The sequence below is a fragment of the Anser anser genome (assembly GCF_964211835.1).
Source record: "Anser anser genome assembly, chromosome: 2".
Taxonomy (NCBI): Eukaryota; Metazoa; Chordata; class Aves; order Anseriformes; family Anatidae; genus Anser; species Anser anser.
Genome location: NC_139721.1, coordinates 65,454,834 through 65,472,682, shown reverse-complemented (window position 1 = coordinate 65,472,682; position 17,849 = coordinate 65,454,834). Strand labels below are relative to the sequence as shown.

Genomic DNA, 17,849 nt, shown 5'->3' with positions numbered 1-17,849 from the left:
TAAGTCCAAAACAGGTATTTATAGGTATTTATGTGGTGGAAGGAACTTGTGGCTTTAAGTCAGTAGCTGAAGCAAACATTACATTTTAAATACTCAAAAAAAAAAAAAAAAAAGATAGCTCTGTATTTCCTTTATCTTCAGAGATTCCTCAGTTCTACTTTATCTTCACAATTAATGTGGATGCCTTAAGACTCTTGTTCATTACCACCTTGTGGTGCCGAGAGATGACACTGTTCCATTACTCAGTTATCAGATTTTTAAGCATGGATGTGATCTGAATTAACAACGCAGATCTGTCTTAAGGAAACCACTAGTATTGCAAGCTGCAGTAACATTTTTAGGTGACTGTTTTCACAGCTGAGGAGTAGCTGGGGTGTGTTCTGAAAATACCTATTTCCCCCATCTTTTATTTTCAGTAATAGGTTTCAGTAATAGTACACTAATGTCTCCAACTCCAGTGCTGTAAATCCTAAAAAATCCTCCAACAAATTTCAGTAACCATTTGCCTGTATTTAAAATTTGTATTCTTTCACAGTCAAGTACAAAGCATGACTATGACTGAAAAGTTGGTCACATGTAGTAATAATCTCATTCTGTTTTCAATTGCACCATTGCAAATTCATAGTAAGGTTATTTTTTGTTTTTTTTTTTTTTGCATTGCTTCTATTTTTTTTAGCAGAGTATAAGAGGCAATAAGGAGTGTAGCCCTAAAACTTCTTAATTGCTTAAATGTATTTGAGACATCAGTCAGAAGTTAAAGGAACAAACATGTTGAAGAGAGTCTGCAGAGCCGTACTCCATCACCAAGAGAGCTGAGCAGACTTCATTTCAGGGAGAAAGGTCTTCACGCTTTCCAATAACGTAATATATGTAGTAAATAGTAAATGAGAGAAGCTCCTAGAACCCATTTTGTTATGCCACATTCATGGCCTGCTACATAGTTAGATAAGGAAATAAGGAGTTTCGAAGAAAAGTGTAACTCAGTGGTGCATGCAAGTAATGCTTTTAGGAACGTCTCTGCAGCAAGAGCATGCAGAGAATTGGCATCATTTCTGCCACTGTGCAGTAGCTTGTCACATTCTGTCCCTGAGTTAATTTAAATTGTCTTGGATATCAGTAAACCTCAAAACATGTTGAAGCGGCAGAACTAAGGTTGTCATACATGTCACAAATGGTTTCAAGGAGGAAATGTCAAAGTATAGTTATGAACAATGAAGCAGGCTCAACTTTTTGGTGTCTGTATTAATTGCTAAAGATGACTGCTATGCTGCTATGTATCACAATGTGACTGAAACTAATTTAAGATATGTAAATAACAAACAATCATATGGCAAGGCAATACTAGAATCTAGTTGCCTGTACAATATACTTTTTTTTTTTTTTTTTTTCTTTTTTTTTACACTGCGTTTGGCTGAAGGCTTCAGTAAAAGAATTGTGCAGTTCTGGGGTATCCTGTTGCATCCATAGCAGGACCGGATCTTTGATAATTCTGTCAGTCAGTGGCAGCTGTAAACCAGACAATACAGGGACTCAAACGTGAGTCCTGACTTACTCCAGGCACAGTATCTGTCAAACTGTAGAGCGGCCATGTAGCTCCTTTAGCTTTTTTTTTTTTTTTTCCCCTTGTAACCTTTTTGCCTGTTGTTTTTGTCCTGACAGCCCATTATGGTAAAGTGATAAATCTCATTAGCACTGCTTAATTACCATCTTATGACTAAACCCCTACCCTTCGCCCAGCCTCTTTCCACCCCAGAGGGGAAAAAACAAACAACAACCCCAGTAAAACACACATGCACACAAACCCACACAAAACACCTCTAAGATGTAGATGGGTCTTTTTTATTACTTTTAGAGACACCAGCAAAAAAACAAATATGAACTGTCTCTTTTTACAGAGGGAATGAATCAAAGTTTTGCCAAACACATTCAATCACATTGATAAACTTTATTTCTTCAGGTATAATGTTTTCTAAAGCAGTTACTGCAGGATTATTCAGTGTGATTAGTACTTGTCTGAGGAACTTAATAAAATGTTTATTTTAAAGATTGGTTCACCAAGTCACTGTGACAATGCACAGACTAAATATATATCAGTGATATTGATATTGATAAACATAGATTATATTTGTGGTTTTTTTTTGAGCAATATTAAATTCACTTTCTGTTTTCTAATCTGTAAAGGGTCATACTTCTTGTCCCTATAACACGTTCTAAAAAAAAAACATATTAATCAAAAAGTTAAGGAGAGAATAAAATCTATACCAGCTACACTTTCTTGGGTTTTAATTAGATCAAACAATACTTAAGGCTTTTCTAGAACGTGTGAAAAAGAGTTTCATAGCAGACCTTACAGTTCTGCATTGCAATGTTCAGAAAGTTGAAGGAACAGATTGAATCCTACCAGAAATATTTTTAGACTTTATATTACTCAGTCTAATAAATTGCTGTCATTTTTGACCTACTTTAAAACTTCATGGGAACGGAATCTTTAGGTCTGGGAGTGCCAAACTGCATTTTAATATTTTTCCAGAAAAATATTTTTGAGTGAAATTTTTACAATTTGTTTTTAATAACTTATCCTAAACAGGAAAAGAATATTCATTTGTTCTAGAGAATCATCTATGCCAAATATAAAATGAGTTTCTGAAAGAAGAAGTAGGAGGAGGGGCTAAATATGATCAATCTTTAACACCTCATCCAATGATACAGTAAAATATGTTGTTAATGATTAAGTAAGAAAAGAAGGTAAAGAAGCTGTAGACAAGAATCTAAAAATGCAAAGTCTTAATAAAAAGATTCAACTTTCATTATCTTTTCTGTCCATATATCAGAAACAGTCACATCATAAAAAATAAATCCTTTCATCCAATATTAATTTTCTTTGAAATTATATACAGTAAAACACAATAAATATAATCATTGTTGAGTAGTGGGTTTTGTGGTGTTGTTGTTGATTGTTTATTTTTGATTTATTTTGATAACAATTTTGAAAATTTTTGTTAGGAGTGAAGCGTGTAAGTTCCTGATTATAGAGAATGTCTTTTTTTTTTTTTTTTTCCCCCAGTTTTCTGTTCTTTTATCTAATCTTTTTTTTTTATTTTTGTTTTTTTTCATGGAGACAGGATTTAGAAAACAGTTTAGGTTACTGCCCAAAGGCTTGACAGAACTAATCCTTCTTTTGAGCACCAGAAGTTCCGTACCTAGATGTTACTTGTGCTGTTTTACTATTAGAAATCTTGGTGGGAAAGAAAATTATAGGTATTCCTTAAACATCGATGAAAATTCTGCTCATTCTCCACATTTGTTTTTCTTTTCTCTTAGAAAAATGGTTCCTTTTCTTATTTTTCCACTGTGATTATCTAACTTGTAGTTAAAGACATTACCATACAATGTTGTAGTGTATTTGGAATATAGACCAAGGAAACAAGTATTATTTGGTGTTTTATCAGGAAACAGTACTATAGTTATCTGCTGCTATTTTTTTAAAGGCTAAGTTGGATACTATTGTAAAGGTACAAAAGAACTTTGTGATGAGAAATGCAATATGAACAAACAAAAGACCTGCAGAGGATGTTCCTATAATACTGTTAGTCTGTATATCCTAATTCTGCACACAGATCCACTGAGGTCAGGCCTTTTCAAACTGCGTAAGGCATTGTGGGGTTAGAGCGGTCCAACTGCAACTACCAACTTCCAGGATAGGTGTCCTTTTGATACAGCACTAGGTTTAATTTTTTCTAATTCCTTACCTACCAGAACACTTACTTTGGAGAGTTATTATAACAAAAAGAATCCTCTGAAAGGATTTTGGATATTTTTTCCCTACTTTTCTTAGTCAAGATAAAACTATGTAAGCTGAATGCAACCCTGCCACCTGCATGATTTATAAACCACCGGATGTCTGTTAGCTTGCTAAATTTATCCCTATCCTCTTCTCAAATAATACACATTCTTTCTGGTAACCTAAGTGACAGAAAATGAGAGAAAAAAAGTATTCACACAATTTATTTTGACCCATTGTAGATGTCTGAGGAACAGCCTTCTATAATTAGTAGATCCACTAGAGGTTATTTAGAGCTGGAGAATTTGCTGAGGTCTCTGTTGAAATGTTACTGGTTTGAAGCAGTGCAGAAAGACAAAGTGATAAGAAACAAAATTTTTATCTGTGATATCTATATATTTATATACCAATCATACAGCGGTTAATAGCATACTTCCAATAACATGCCCATCAAACGTGTGAAAAATAAAAAGTATTTTCCATGGAGCTAGAATAGTTCTAAAGCGACATCCTTTTTCTAAAGAATTAAAAAAAAAAAAGTCTATCAAGACTAACTTTATTCTGTGTGATATTTACATACTGTAACTTGGAAGCATGATAATTAGTGAAGAATTTGAGCTGTCTTTCATGAGGGCTTTTGTGGATACTGAGTCATATTTAGTGCATACTGAATCAAAATCCATCTAGAAGGTGGAAGGATTTATTTCAGTCTTTTTTTTTTTTTCTTTTTCCCCTTTTTAAAGGCTATGGACGTTTACACAGTAACCTTAGAACTACAGAAATGATGATATTTGTTTGGAAAAAAATGTTTTTTATTCTTGGAAAGATTAAATACCATTTTGTTTTCAGAATGGTAAATGTTTGTAGGGGTTCTGTGGGGTAGCCAGGTGGTGAATTATTCTTAAAAAATGCCTTTTAAAGATTTATTTTTTTTTTTTTTACTTGTATAATCACTTCACCTTTGGCATTTGTTCCCTGTAGTCGTTGTGGTAGGGTATTCTGCTGCTTGAGTTTATTGCTGCTATCTGTGATTATAAATCAGGCTTCAGAATTATTAATTTATTTCTCATCCTTGTGGCCTTCTATTATTTGTGTGTAATGGAAAAAGAATTACAGTGGAGGAGAGAGAAAATTAAATACAGTGTTGTATTTCCTTTTACATCAGCCAGAGTCTCTGTAGCACAGTAGGATAAAATTCCATCACAGTAGCTGCTGAACAATTGAAACCACTGCCATGAAATAGCTTTCATGCCTGTCTCTGGCATCCCGCATTCAGATGGATCCAGTCATGATTCAGAACTGGAAATGTTTATTGATATGAAGTTCATTTCGTGTTTTGATGCTGATTATTTCTGAAGATTGATTTTAGCAGTCCGCCTCCACTTTCCAGGCTTCAGCAGCTATTGTGTTGTCCAGACATCTCAGAAATATAGGAGGTATTAGCATCAGAATAGCAACAGTGAGAATGTATTTATTTCATGGCATCCTGGAAAAAACAACGTTCCCTAGGCCTATGAAATTGAGAAATGCCTGGATCCATGGCAGAGAATCAGATGAAATCAATTAGGACTTTAGCCAAGTGAGCTTATGCTTAATAGGGGAGTCTAACAAACATTTCTGTAGTGACATTGATCACTGTAATTAATTTTGCTTGAATAGTTCAGTATCAAGCCTTTATAATTATTTATACCTTTTATACCTGGAGTCTAAATTTCCTCCCTTCCCTCCTGCCCTCCTGCCCTCCTGCCTTCCTGCCTTCCTGCCTTCCTGCCTTCCTTCCTTCTTTCTTTGACATGGCTAAGGCAAGGCAGATAGTAAAAAAGTTGGATGAGGAGCTAGCTCCTTGTTACCCTAGGATTCTGCTTTCAAAGTACATATAATTTCATAAAAGGCGGGAGGAGAGGGTCTAGTGTGCAATGTAATACCTAAGTCTATAGAAATAGCTCTCAGTGTTCATGTTTCTCATAGCATTCTTTTTCATGTTCCTTCAAATTTGACTTTGTCTTAATTTTCAGCACTTGAAAATTTACATTTGGCCATTATCCATAACTGGGTGATTTGAGGGACTTAAATAAGATAACAAAATGTGATTTGGCAACTATAGGTGCATATATACTCGTATACATACACTTGCATATGCTTATAACCCTTTCCAACTATTGGCAGATCTCAGTTTTGTTCACACCTGACACCATGGGTTATAAGCGTGAACCACTCTGAACTTAATGCCTTGTGTTTCCTTTTGATTTTTCAGAACTTGCCTTCTGTGACAAGCTTTCTTGTGTAGCACAAGAAAGAAAAATACATGGGGTCTGGCTGCATAAAAGACCTCCTATATCTCTTTGTGGCTTTCCTGAACCTTAAATCTGAGCTTCCCTCAGTGCAGTGGAGATAAATGTGGTGAATCTCCTTCTTCCTTACTCCCTCCTGACTTCCACTGCATTATCCAACTCAGATGAACAACTGAGAGTGCTATAAAAGGTTGAGGGAATAATTTACTCTCGATACAGCCAATTTGTTTATAGGAGACTCCTCCAAATAGAGAGCTGCTAAAGTAAGCCATCAGCAAGCTTGCATGGGGTCATAAATAATGCTGGCTCATTAGGAAAATTCAGTGCAAATGTTTTCATCTGTCAACAATGTAAAACTGCATACAGAAGGAAATCCAAACTTCTAAAGTGAAAACTGAGATTAACTGTGACATTTCAAGATTAGCCCTCAAGCTAACAAGCAGTTGATGATTTAATAGGTATAGTAGATGGCAAATAAAAAAAGCTTTATTCTGAAGTTGTAGAACACTTATTACTGCATCTGTCACTCTAATAGGTGGATATTTGATGAAAATAAATGAACAACATACATTTACAGAAAAGCTAGTAAAACGTTTTCTAAGATGGATCTTAGCTTCCTTTCTCCTATATTTAGTTTTGTCTTAATCTAGACAGTGTTTAACATAACACAAAATATGCCCTGAAACCTGTTTTGTTGCTACTATGGATGCAACTAACAGAAATCCCTACAAATAATAATAAAGAAAAAACGCCCTAGTGAAAGTAATTGTGTTTGTGCTTCTTCAGGCTTCTGAAAAAAAAATAAAGTACATTTCAGTACTTTCAACACACTGTTTTTACTGAAGTGTGCTTTGATTTGTACCTGCCTGCTTGCAATCCACCTTGATTTTTCTTTTATTTTTTTTTTACTGTTTTTCTGTTCTATATTGTTTAAAGTTGAATGATGAGAGATTGAAGAAAAGATTAAATTTATGAAATTTGGAAGCTCTCCAGGTCAGCAGTTAAGGTGTGAGAAGGTGTCAGCACTTTTAAAAACAGTTTTCAAAATAATGTCTTCCAGTTGGTTTTATCTGAGGTTGGTATAGAGGACCATTAAATATATACATATATTTATAATATATTGTATATATATAATCTATATATATATATATGATATAATATATATAATATATATACATATGTTTATAATATATTGTATATATATAATCTATATATTTATGATATAATATATATAATATATTTATAATATACTTATAATATATATATATATAGAAAGAGTGGAAAGATATACATCCTGCACAACCAACATAGGAACTATGAGTTCTGGTATTACTTGCATAAGTAGGAGATTGTTTTTCCTGATAGTTAAATGACCTCTTGCACTCCATTTAGACAGAAGTACTAAATAAGTAAGGTGTTCTTTTGCCACCCCCTCCAGCATATGGTGGAAAACAAAGGAAAAATGTTACACAGCTTCTGTGTCCTACACAGGTCGTTAGAAGAAATAGTAAATACTGTTCAGGTACCTTTTAAAAAAGGGTGACAGGATTTAAAAAAAATTAATAATAATAAACACTTACGGAGAAGTGACCCTCTTGCAGTAAGTGTATCAATGAAATATCATCTCTGAAAATTAATACAAAACCCTGAGTAGCTCTGTCTACCTATACTGTGACTTCAAACCTTGCCAGTAACTTATGATCAAAGTCAGCTGACAAGTCAGTGTGCATCTCTGGAGCTGATCTCATATCAGCAAAAGAATATACACAGCATCTCTCTGTGGTCCATGTCCAAGAGAGCAGAAAAGAGTTAATGGTTTGCAATATATGCTGTAAGAACTGTTTTGGTCTCTGAAAGTCTCTGCTGCAATTATAATCCCAAATGGAAAATATGGTGTAAAATTTTGACAATGTTGACAGTTTCTAACAACCAGAGGTTGTGAAATATAGCCATTTCTTTAAGTGAAACTGTGTCTGTAAGCTCTCGAGAATGCACTAGGACACTGCTGTTAAGGGAGGTGCAGAAGGAAGGTGAGGGTTGATGGAAAAGAGAAAGTCCCAGATGCTTTAATTGCCCAGGGACCTGATGCAGTTCTTGGTATCTGTGGTAGCACATAATATGCCAAGTAAAAATTATGTCAAGCCCCTTTCAAGTATTGCCTGCAAAGGCAATACTGACCCTGATGAAGAAGCTGCAACCTCCTGCCACACATGGAAGAATTGTTCATCATGGGATGAAATACACCAAAGGTGGTGTGTATGGCTTTAGAAATACTGGATACTGCAGTCTGTGTGAAGGTGGAGTTGTGAACCTTGGGAGCAAGGAGAAGCAGAGCCAGGTTGCTGTACCTTGGGCCCGGGAGGGGAGGAATACTGTGCCTTCCCCAAGAGATGTACATCTTGAGTGCAGAGGGAATGGAGCGAGTGCGACCTGGATGGGGAGACCCTGAGAGAGGGTAGCTACAGATTAGATCCATAGCTATGTCCCCCCACCTCCTCTCACATACACACCTTTTCTTTTTTTTTCTCTATTTTTTTTTTTTTTTAAATTTTAACAAGTCTGGAATAGAAGACTACAGGAGAAGGTGTATTGGGGATAATATAATGGGAAAGGAAGAAATTTCCTGGAAGGCTTTTATATAATCTGCATCACTGAGCAGTTCTGAGTTTCCATTCTCTAGTGTACCTTGTTCTGCTTTGTTTAATAGCGCATAGAGTTTAATGAGCATCATCTCACCTGACTGTGCTTCTCTTGAAGATGATTTTACTGTCCTTGTTGAGAGCAAATCATTAACGGAGTACATTCGTTCCAAGGAAATATGTCCAGATATAGACATATCTGTATGGGCTGTGTGTTTACTAGATGGGCCATGTAAGTGTTTATTAGATGGAGCTTGATGGTCCTGAAGAGCCAACAAAGCTCTTTTATGGTTAGCTGGCAGATGGTGTATGAATCAAACAGGTCTGGGCTGGCGCAGGCACAGCTGAACTGTGTTTCCAGGTGAGATTTTTGCAGATGATGCAATGACATTTAGGCAGAGATCTATGAATTAACGACCTTCCAGGGTAACAGTGGTATCCAGTGGTATAGGTATTCCTGCATTTAGTGTTGCTAAGAGAAGAAATAAAGATACATGGTGAATTTAGGAATGCTACTGCTTCTGTCTGCTGCAGTTTCATTTAAAATGACAAACAATGACATCTTCCATAGATTTTCTCAAGCCCTCAGCTGCCCAGTGGTTTGGGGATGAAATTCACCAAACATTGTGCAGCCTTCAGTTGCAACTTATTCTGTCGGTATGCTTAATGGCTGAAACAGCAATATTAGTTTTAGTTATCCTGCATTGGCCTCAGTCTGCAAACTCCTTTACCTGCCTCTGGTTTATCTTGCCCCCTCCTAGAAAAGATCATTGCATACGTACCTGAATTTGCTCAGTTAAAAACCACTATGATGGTTAAAAACCATCTCAGTTAAAAACCACTATGATTGTAGAAAGAACATATTTTAGAAGTGGTATAAAACTGAATTCCTGAGTGCTTGAGGAGGTTGCAATTCTTGTTGTGTTTTCCACTGGAACAGATGTTAGCCCTGCTGCCTTGGGATTGTTCCAGCTCTGGTAATTCCATTCTGTGTACCTAAAACTCTCGCTGAGATTTCAGGTGGATAAGGAAGTTATTATTTACTAGCTTTATACCAGGACTCTTTTGGGATAATGCTATAAAGATGCAAAATAGTATTTTAGTATTATTGCTCTCACTTCTTTTATTAGACATCATATTTTATTATTATTTCCATGTAAAGGCAAAATATAGTAAGATTTTACTGGTTTTATCCTGTTCCTGTTGCAGTCAGTGGCAAATCTCTTTTAACTTCATTGTGAGCAGGAGGAGGTCCTTACCTAGCAAACTGCTTAAATAACTAACTTGTGAACATAACTCAAAATATTATTCTAAAATCCTTTTCACTTACAGAATTTGTTTTAAAATGCTTCTGAAATGCTTTCTAGAATTAATGAATACATTTTAAGAGTGCTGATCTGTTGTAGTGCTGTAAGTTAGTAATGAATGATTAGACACAAGAGCTTGTTAAAGCACACTTGGAGAATGCCTCTAGATAGTGTGCTATGTGGAATTACATAACTCAGATGTCAAATAACTATGAGCGATGGAAATAATGTGGTGGAGTATAGCAATTTACAAAGTAACATCTACAGATGCCTATAAAAGGCTGCAACTTCTTGTGTGGATTTTGTAAATCATAAAAATGCTGAATATTTTAGTGATCAATTGCACTCATTATATATATTCTTTTGGCACAACACTGTAATTCTTAACTGTGTATCAGATATTTGAGTATCTGAAATAGTAATATGGAAAATAAGAAACCTCAGAGCATATAGAGAGTATCATGAAGGTTGAAGCAATAGGAAGACTATTCATATACCAGTTTGTGAAAATCTTCAGAATAAGTTTTTTTTTTACTGTTCGTAGAGCTGTTATCATACTACTTTAAAATCTCAACATCAGTTTGGCTTTGTTATAAGTATTGAGAGTGTAAAGAATGATTAAAACATGTAAATGAGAAATATATTTCTAAATATGTCCAAATCTTAAAACATCTTTCTTAAAGAAAAGAAATGACAACATATAAAAGTAGTTCTAACTTCCATTCTTTTTTGTGCTTTACATTACTGCTTTGGATGCTCTGGGAAAAGAAATAAAATTAATGCTTATGATAATTTTTGTGTTATATATACAATGATTGGTTGATTTATATTAATTGGACTATTTCTCTCTGTTGCTGAATAGTTGCATGACTGTCTTTTTAATTTATATTTTGTTTTGATCTAGGTTACTCTATCAATGGGCAATGTAAAAACTTTATAAAAAGTAATCTTTTTCTGGCTTTATTGAAAGAGACCCACACTGATGTGTGAAGAACTGGAATTTAGCCTGATAGGATTTTTTTTGTGCACCTAAGAGCAAAATTTTCCCTTGGGTAATTTTTTGCAGTGTGAAATTTTTACTTTCTGGCCAGCAAAAAAATTAAACATTTAAAACTGTATTTTAATTCTGTGTTCATACTACAGTACTTCTGAGATTTTGGCTTCACCAATTAACATACTCTCTGCTGTTGTTAATCTTTATGACAGCTCAAGGCAAAAATATTCCTTGAATATAGAATTTTGCTGAGTATTATGAAACTACCTGTAATATTAAAAATGGTGTTATTAGCTGACTTAGTCAGGAGAGGCTCTGCAGTTGTCAGGTTTGATGTTCAATAGATTATATTTTCATACGCCACTGCTCCTCTTTTCTGGCAGTCATGGTTTCTACAATGAACTAGTTTTCCTCTGTTGAGAGGTCCTCTAGTTGTAAATAGGATTCTTGGAGCCTGCAAGCATTTTAGTTGAAATACAAGAAAATTAAAGTATTATAATGACATTTATTCTGGATATGTACATAGTACATCTTCAAACACTTTTCCAGTATTTTTCGTATTAGTTTTTAAGACTTCTGTATTTGTTACCTTCTTCTCCCCACCATTGTCTTTTGGCAGTTTGTTGTCTCAAGCCTTGCTGGTGATGAGGAGAATTTTTGAATTATCTAGCACCTGCTAAAGTGGCGTTAAGAGTATTCTATTTTAAGATTTCACAATGCACAGTAGAACTTTCACTTCAGTAAAGTCTATGGTATTGTTTATGTGTAATCAAGACTTTTTGACTGAATGACCCTGTGCATAACCTGCACAGTTTCTGTGTTATTCCACTCATGTGGTATCAGTGTAGTAACAGATCACATAGATGAAAACAACCCAACTCCAACTAAAACAGCATAACTCAAACCCAAAGAGTGAATTTATGGTTAAACAATATTGTGAATTATGTAAATAAAGCTGGCCACAGTTGATGTTTCCTCTTCACTACGGAGAAGAGAACGGTCTGCTCACTGCAGGGTGCCATGTAAAACTCTGAGTGCCACCATAATACTGACAAACCGAAGAATTTTCCAGAGTAAATCAACACAAATCAAGAGATTATAGAGAACGATTTGAGGAAAGAGTTGGCCATATACTGCATTTCAAAATCAACAAAAAATGCAATATTTTTCCATCTATGATAGATTGACATATGTTTCATGTCAAATTTATTATCAGTAGATGTAAATCAGATGTATAAGAGCCAAGCCTTATCAGAGAATCACAGAATGGTTTAGATTGGAAGGGACCTTAAAGCCACCCAGTTCTAACCCCCCTGCCATGGGCAGGGACATCTCCCACTAGAGTGGGTTGCCAAAGTCCCATCCAGCCTGGCCTTGAACACCTCCAGGCATGGGGCATCCACAGCTTCTCTGGGCAACCTGTTCCAGTGCCTCACCATCCTCTGAGTGAAGATTTTCCTCCTAACCTCTAATCTAAATCTCCTCTCTTTTAGTTTAAAACCATTCCCCCTTATCCTATCAGTATCTGCACAAGCAACACGTTGTTCTCCATCTTTTTTATAAGCCCCACTTAAGCACTGAAAAGCTGCAATGAGGTCTCCCTGAAGCCTTCTCTTCTTCAGGCTGTACATCGCCAGCTCTCTCAGCCTTTCTTCATAGGAGAGGTGCTCCAGCCCTCTGACCATCTTCATGTCCCTCTTCTGGACCCACTCTAACAGCCCCACATACTTCTTGTTCTGGGACCTCCGACCTGCACGCAGCACTCCAAGTGGGGCCTCACAAGGGCAGAACAGAAGGGAACAATCACATCCTTTGACCTGCTGGCCACTCTGTTGATGCAGCCCAGGATGCCAGCAGGATCCTGCTCCATGGAGAGCCTCTAGGAGGAAACAGCTTGGTGAGTCTTTGGTGGGGGCTCAGGAACTGAAGTTCAGCTCTCAGCTTCCCTCAAGCTCTCCTTGCCAAGACAAAGGACTGCAATGCTGGGTGCTAGGGCTCCATTTGCATCTGGACACCAGATTTCTTACAGCTTTCTCTGGCATGGCTTGAAAGGCCAAGGCCTCACCTCACCCAGCTTTCTAGTCTTGTGTGGCAGTGCTAGTGCTCAAATTGCTTTCTGATGCAGTGCTGTGGTGCTGCTGCATCTGCCTGGTGACTGTGAGGCTACAGCCTCAGCATGCTCACACTGAGTTACTTCGGTTAAAAAGTTCCTCAGGAGTTACAAAGGAGTGCAGTTACATTGATCAAAAGTGCATGTTCCGGCTGAATGTGAGTTCTGTGAGATGGAGGTAAACTTCTGTAGCCTGGAGGCTCTTATTCAGCTGAATTCAGGTGTTTGCTGCATACCAGAGTAGTATGTGAGCTTCTCCAAAAGAGGCCGCAATGATATTTCCTAACTGGAAGTGTTAGATTTTCTTAACATTGAGTTTTGTAAGATCACAAGCACATCTCAGAAATTTTGATACTGGTGCTTTTATTATGAATGACCCTGAAACTTGATGTTTGAAACCTGAAATGTCTTGCCAGTTAATTATTTCTTTTTTTTTTTTTTCTTCTTCTTTTTATGTGAACCTTTTCCTGGTGGCTTGTTACACAATTTCCTCTCCATTGTACCAGTTTCATTGACATAGCAGCAATGAAAAAAAAAAACAAAAACAAAAAACAAAAACAAAAACAAAAAAAAACCAATCCAGTTATGACATTGTGACACCAAAAAGTTATCTCGGGTAACTCGGAGAATACATTGGGTAAATTGCATCTAGGAGTAAACCAGTAAAGCTGTATGTACAGCTAAGTATGTACAGCTAGGGATTGTTCGCTGGTCCCTTCAGATGAGTGCAAAACCAACTAACTCAGTATTAAATGTAATGTACTGGTAATGTACTGATAGCTGTGAGCTAAACATAGACCTCAGCAGCATCACACAGCTTCTGTGAGGACCTTGTACTCTCTGAGGTAGTCACTGCAGTAGACCAAATTAAGCTTCTCCTCTGCTTAAGGTGTATTTCCCATAACACAGCTGTTAAGTCCCAAGGGACACAGCAGCAGCCGTTTCCCCACTTAGAGTCGACCCATAGCTGCAAGGGAGGCGATGCAGCCTGGTCCACAGTACTTCTTACGTGAATCCGAGCTGCTCCTGGGCTACTGGAAAAGCTGGAGCAGAGTGGGTAAAAGGCCCAGTAGATGTGGTTCAGAAAACAACTGGATAAGTAAGTGTTGTGGATCATGAACATTAAGCACACTTTCTTCTAAAACCTAGCTAGTGGCATCTGAGTCACTGGGCTCAAATTTCTGTAGCTGTTACTGCAGATAGAATGTACATGGAAGGAAGGAAGAAAAGAAGGAAAACATTATAACCACCTCTCTAATTATTTCTTTTCAGATCTGTTTTTTTTTATATTTGGGCATTTGGGGCTTTAAAGATCTGGGTGATTTCGATTGCTATATTTGTATGGTGCATCAGTGAGTAAATGTCAGCTGTTAAAAATGTTCAGGCAAGTAAAGATGCAGCTAAGCATCTAGAATATTGATTTTCTTGGAAAACCTATCATCCAGTATGTATTTAAACATATGCATACTGTACTGGATTTCTAATTGAAATAAATATATAGAGAGGAAAGGGGATAGGATGCATTTGATGTATATCCTGATTATCAAATCATCTGCTCTATACATTCAGGGTATTTTAAATAAGCATTATGACAAACTGATAAATAGGTCAAAGGCTTGCCCAGTGATGAGTTCTAAAAAGGGGTGATATTAGAAAGAATTCCATATAAACATTAAAATAAATGTGGAAGATCCTACCTGTTGCCTATTTTCAAATGTAAAACAGCATTATTTCTCCATTGTAAATCAAGTGAACATGGGATATGTAGCCAAATGTTAAAAAAATGTAGTATATTCTTTCTCTACTTCTTAATATAGATACTTTAAAATCTTGGGGGCAGAATCGTTGAATTTCATATTTTACTTCTGTAAAATATTTTCCCCAATGCTTTCAGACTGTTTATACTGCTCTTTCTCTTAGGCTGTGATTAAGTGAAGTGCCTAAGAGCACACTGAATATTAAGCGTGTGTATTCCAAACGGGCTGGTAAAGGGCTGTATTGAATCAAGTCTTAAAAGAGTAAGTTCTTTGTTTTTCAAGATAGGCTGTGTCCAAGTAAAAGAAACATTTCCTATAGAGACTTAATGTTTAGTAACCTCTCTATGTGGAACTGTTTTACAATATCACGAATGCTAACACTAAGAGAGAATAAACTTGTTATACAAAATGTATTATACAATTTTTAATGTGCATCTCAGTGAAATTAAAGGCATGTCAGATTTGGGCTTTTCAGTAAAGGCATGCCACAGCCCAAGGGGTTTGTCAGAGCTGAAAATCTAGTTTGTGACATGCTTTTCACTTCTCTGAGCGACATGTGATGCAGCGCTACAGCCCAAACTACAATGTTAGCAGAGATATTGTGTGTTATGCTTTTGCAGACTGCATGTATTTTGTGATCTTACTGTTATAAAAGTATCAAATAGAGATAATAAAATTAAAATAATAACTTGAGTGTTAGGTTAGCTTTATTCTTTGAGTTCTCCGAATGCTTTTTAAGATGTATACGTCATGGAAAAATACGTCAGTAAAAATGCAACTGCATGTGATGCAATCCCAATACAATATAACAACATTATTTTCTCTTGCATCTTTCCAGCTACATCTAGCTACATCTCAGACTGCCTTCCACAGCATTCAGTCATGCCTGGCACTACACAGGAGATAGTAGCCAGGAAAGAATCTGGTCCAATGCCCTGTGAGTCACCAGTGTAATCTCATTCAGCAGTGGGTTGCATATAGAAAGGGGAACAAGTGAAAAAAATCAGAAACACAGCAATTCTTTCATGCGTTAATGAGATTTTATGATGGGAAAAAAAGGGATAGCTATTTTTTTCTGCCACAGTACTTTTTCTAAAGTACTAAAATTCATCCATACAAAAAAAAAAATCATAAGAATAAAATATTTATTGTCTGTTACATTCACAAGGTTCTGTTATTGTTGTTTCAATTGTCTTTCAGTTCTAGTAATGAGAAAAGTTCCTTGTAGTAACTAGAAACTTTTAGGTAAATACAAATTTAAGTTCATGTCCCTTTAACCTTTGATAATTGGCAGCCAATATAAGGCACAGATTACATTCATAAGTCAGAGTACACTATCTGTTTGACTTAAACACTGGTTTTAGTTAATCAAATGTGTTTGGTTTGCTTTGCAGACAGTGGTACACATTCTTGAAGTCCTGTACCTGTGTTTTTTTCTTTACCACCATCTCTCTTCCGCTCCGTGTTGGCACTTTCTTTTGCTCGTTTCTCTGTACTTGCAACAGACTCCTGCTGGTCACGACCAAAGCTTGACGTCTATATTAAAGACATATTTCTCTCTCCTAGCCTTCTTTGCACTGTAGATCTAATCTGCTCCTTCTGCTGTAGTTCTCCTTTGACTATCTTTGCAACATTTTTCTTTGCTGATTGCCTCCTTCAATTATTTGTGGTGAGATATGTTTTTATTTGCTATTCAGCCATTCTGTATAGATGGAAAGATCTTAATCCTCCCCAGGAAATTAATCACTATTACTTTAATATGATTTAAATTCTTCTACCAATGCATATGTTAAGAAGTGGCAGTGAGCAGACCGTTGATTTAAATGTGTGATCTGAGAGAGAAGAATAGTACTTGACGTGCATTATGTTGGCAAAAGCTGCTTTTGTGCTGTGGCTTCCTGAATTTCCATTCATTAATTCATATCTTTCTGGAATGGCAGTGTTTGTGAGTGATCGGAGCTTTCTCAATGTAAGATATCTCAAAGGTTATTCCAAACAGACACAGGCACTTTCACATCCACTCTTCAACATTTTATCTTGTTGCCTCTAGACTGTACATCAGTTTGTTTAGATCTACCATATTTTATTGTAAACACTGATTGCTTCTCCTGTCCAGATTCCTGAAGCCTGGATGTTTTGTTAGTTTGATCTTATAATTAACTGCAGGAGGGTAGAAATGATCTAGGCAGGAAGATCTGGCACCCTCCCCTGCATCCCTTTGTGCAGTCTCCTGGCAGACAAGGTTACAATGTCTGTGATGCCATTACTGATAGAGTTTGTTCAGTAAATCTCTTAAGGTTGACAAAGGCAAGGCAAGGTATTTTTGGCAACGATATTTGCTATGTAGTACATTTAAAATGTGCAGTAAGTAGCATGTGTTTGTACTCACTAACTGCAGATGTTTAACATTAAAAAATATTAACTATTTCTTCAAATCTTGGATGTGACAAAATTCACCCCAAAATCACTGACAATGCTATTTTTATGCTCTACTTTTGTCTGAAAAAACAAAACAAACTGTAAGGTATCCTTATTTGGAGTCTGTGTAAGTGGGGAAAAAAACAAAAAGAAGAAATAAAAAACACACACACACACACAAATAAAAAATAAAAACCTCCAAACCTCAAAATATGTTATGAAGAGTTAACACAACACAACGAGTCTAACACAGAGGCTTTTTCCTATTGCTTCTGTAGGAAAACTCTATATTGTATGCTACTTGGGGAAGTTGTTGGGGAATACTGTTTTTAAAGTCTCCCTACTTGACAAAAAAAAAAAAAAAAAAAAAAAAAAACAAAAACCTGATCTGACCTGATTTCTCTTTTAAACAATGATTAAGTATAAGTTTAAAGATGATTTAACTTTCAAACCATCAGTTTTTCAAAGGGCATTAGTCCCCATATGGCCTACTAAAAAGGTGAAAATTAAAAAAAAAAAAACTTCTTAGAAACCAGATGGCACTGTTTTCTT

At 36.1% G+C, this 17,849-nt stretch overlaps 1 protein-coding gene and 1 long non-coding RNA gene across 7 annotated transcripts in view; both read left to right on the top strand.

The window, feature by feature from the left end:
• GABBR2 (gamma-aminobutyric acid type B receptor subunit 2) overlaps positions 1 to 17,849 on the top strand; it is a 475,356-nt gene that overhangs the window by 238,051 nt on the left and 219,456 nt on the right. The window lies entirely within an intron of this gene.
• LOC310894187 lies at positions 6 to 17,679 on the top strand. The gene is made up of 2 exons (XR_014579661.1): positions 6 to 8,175; positions 8,493 to 17,679. It is a non-coding gene; the product is annotated as an uncharacterized lncRNA (long non-coding RNA).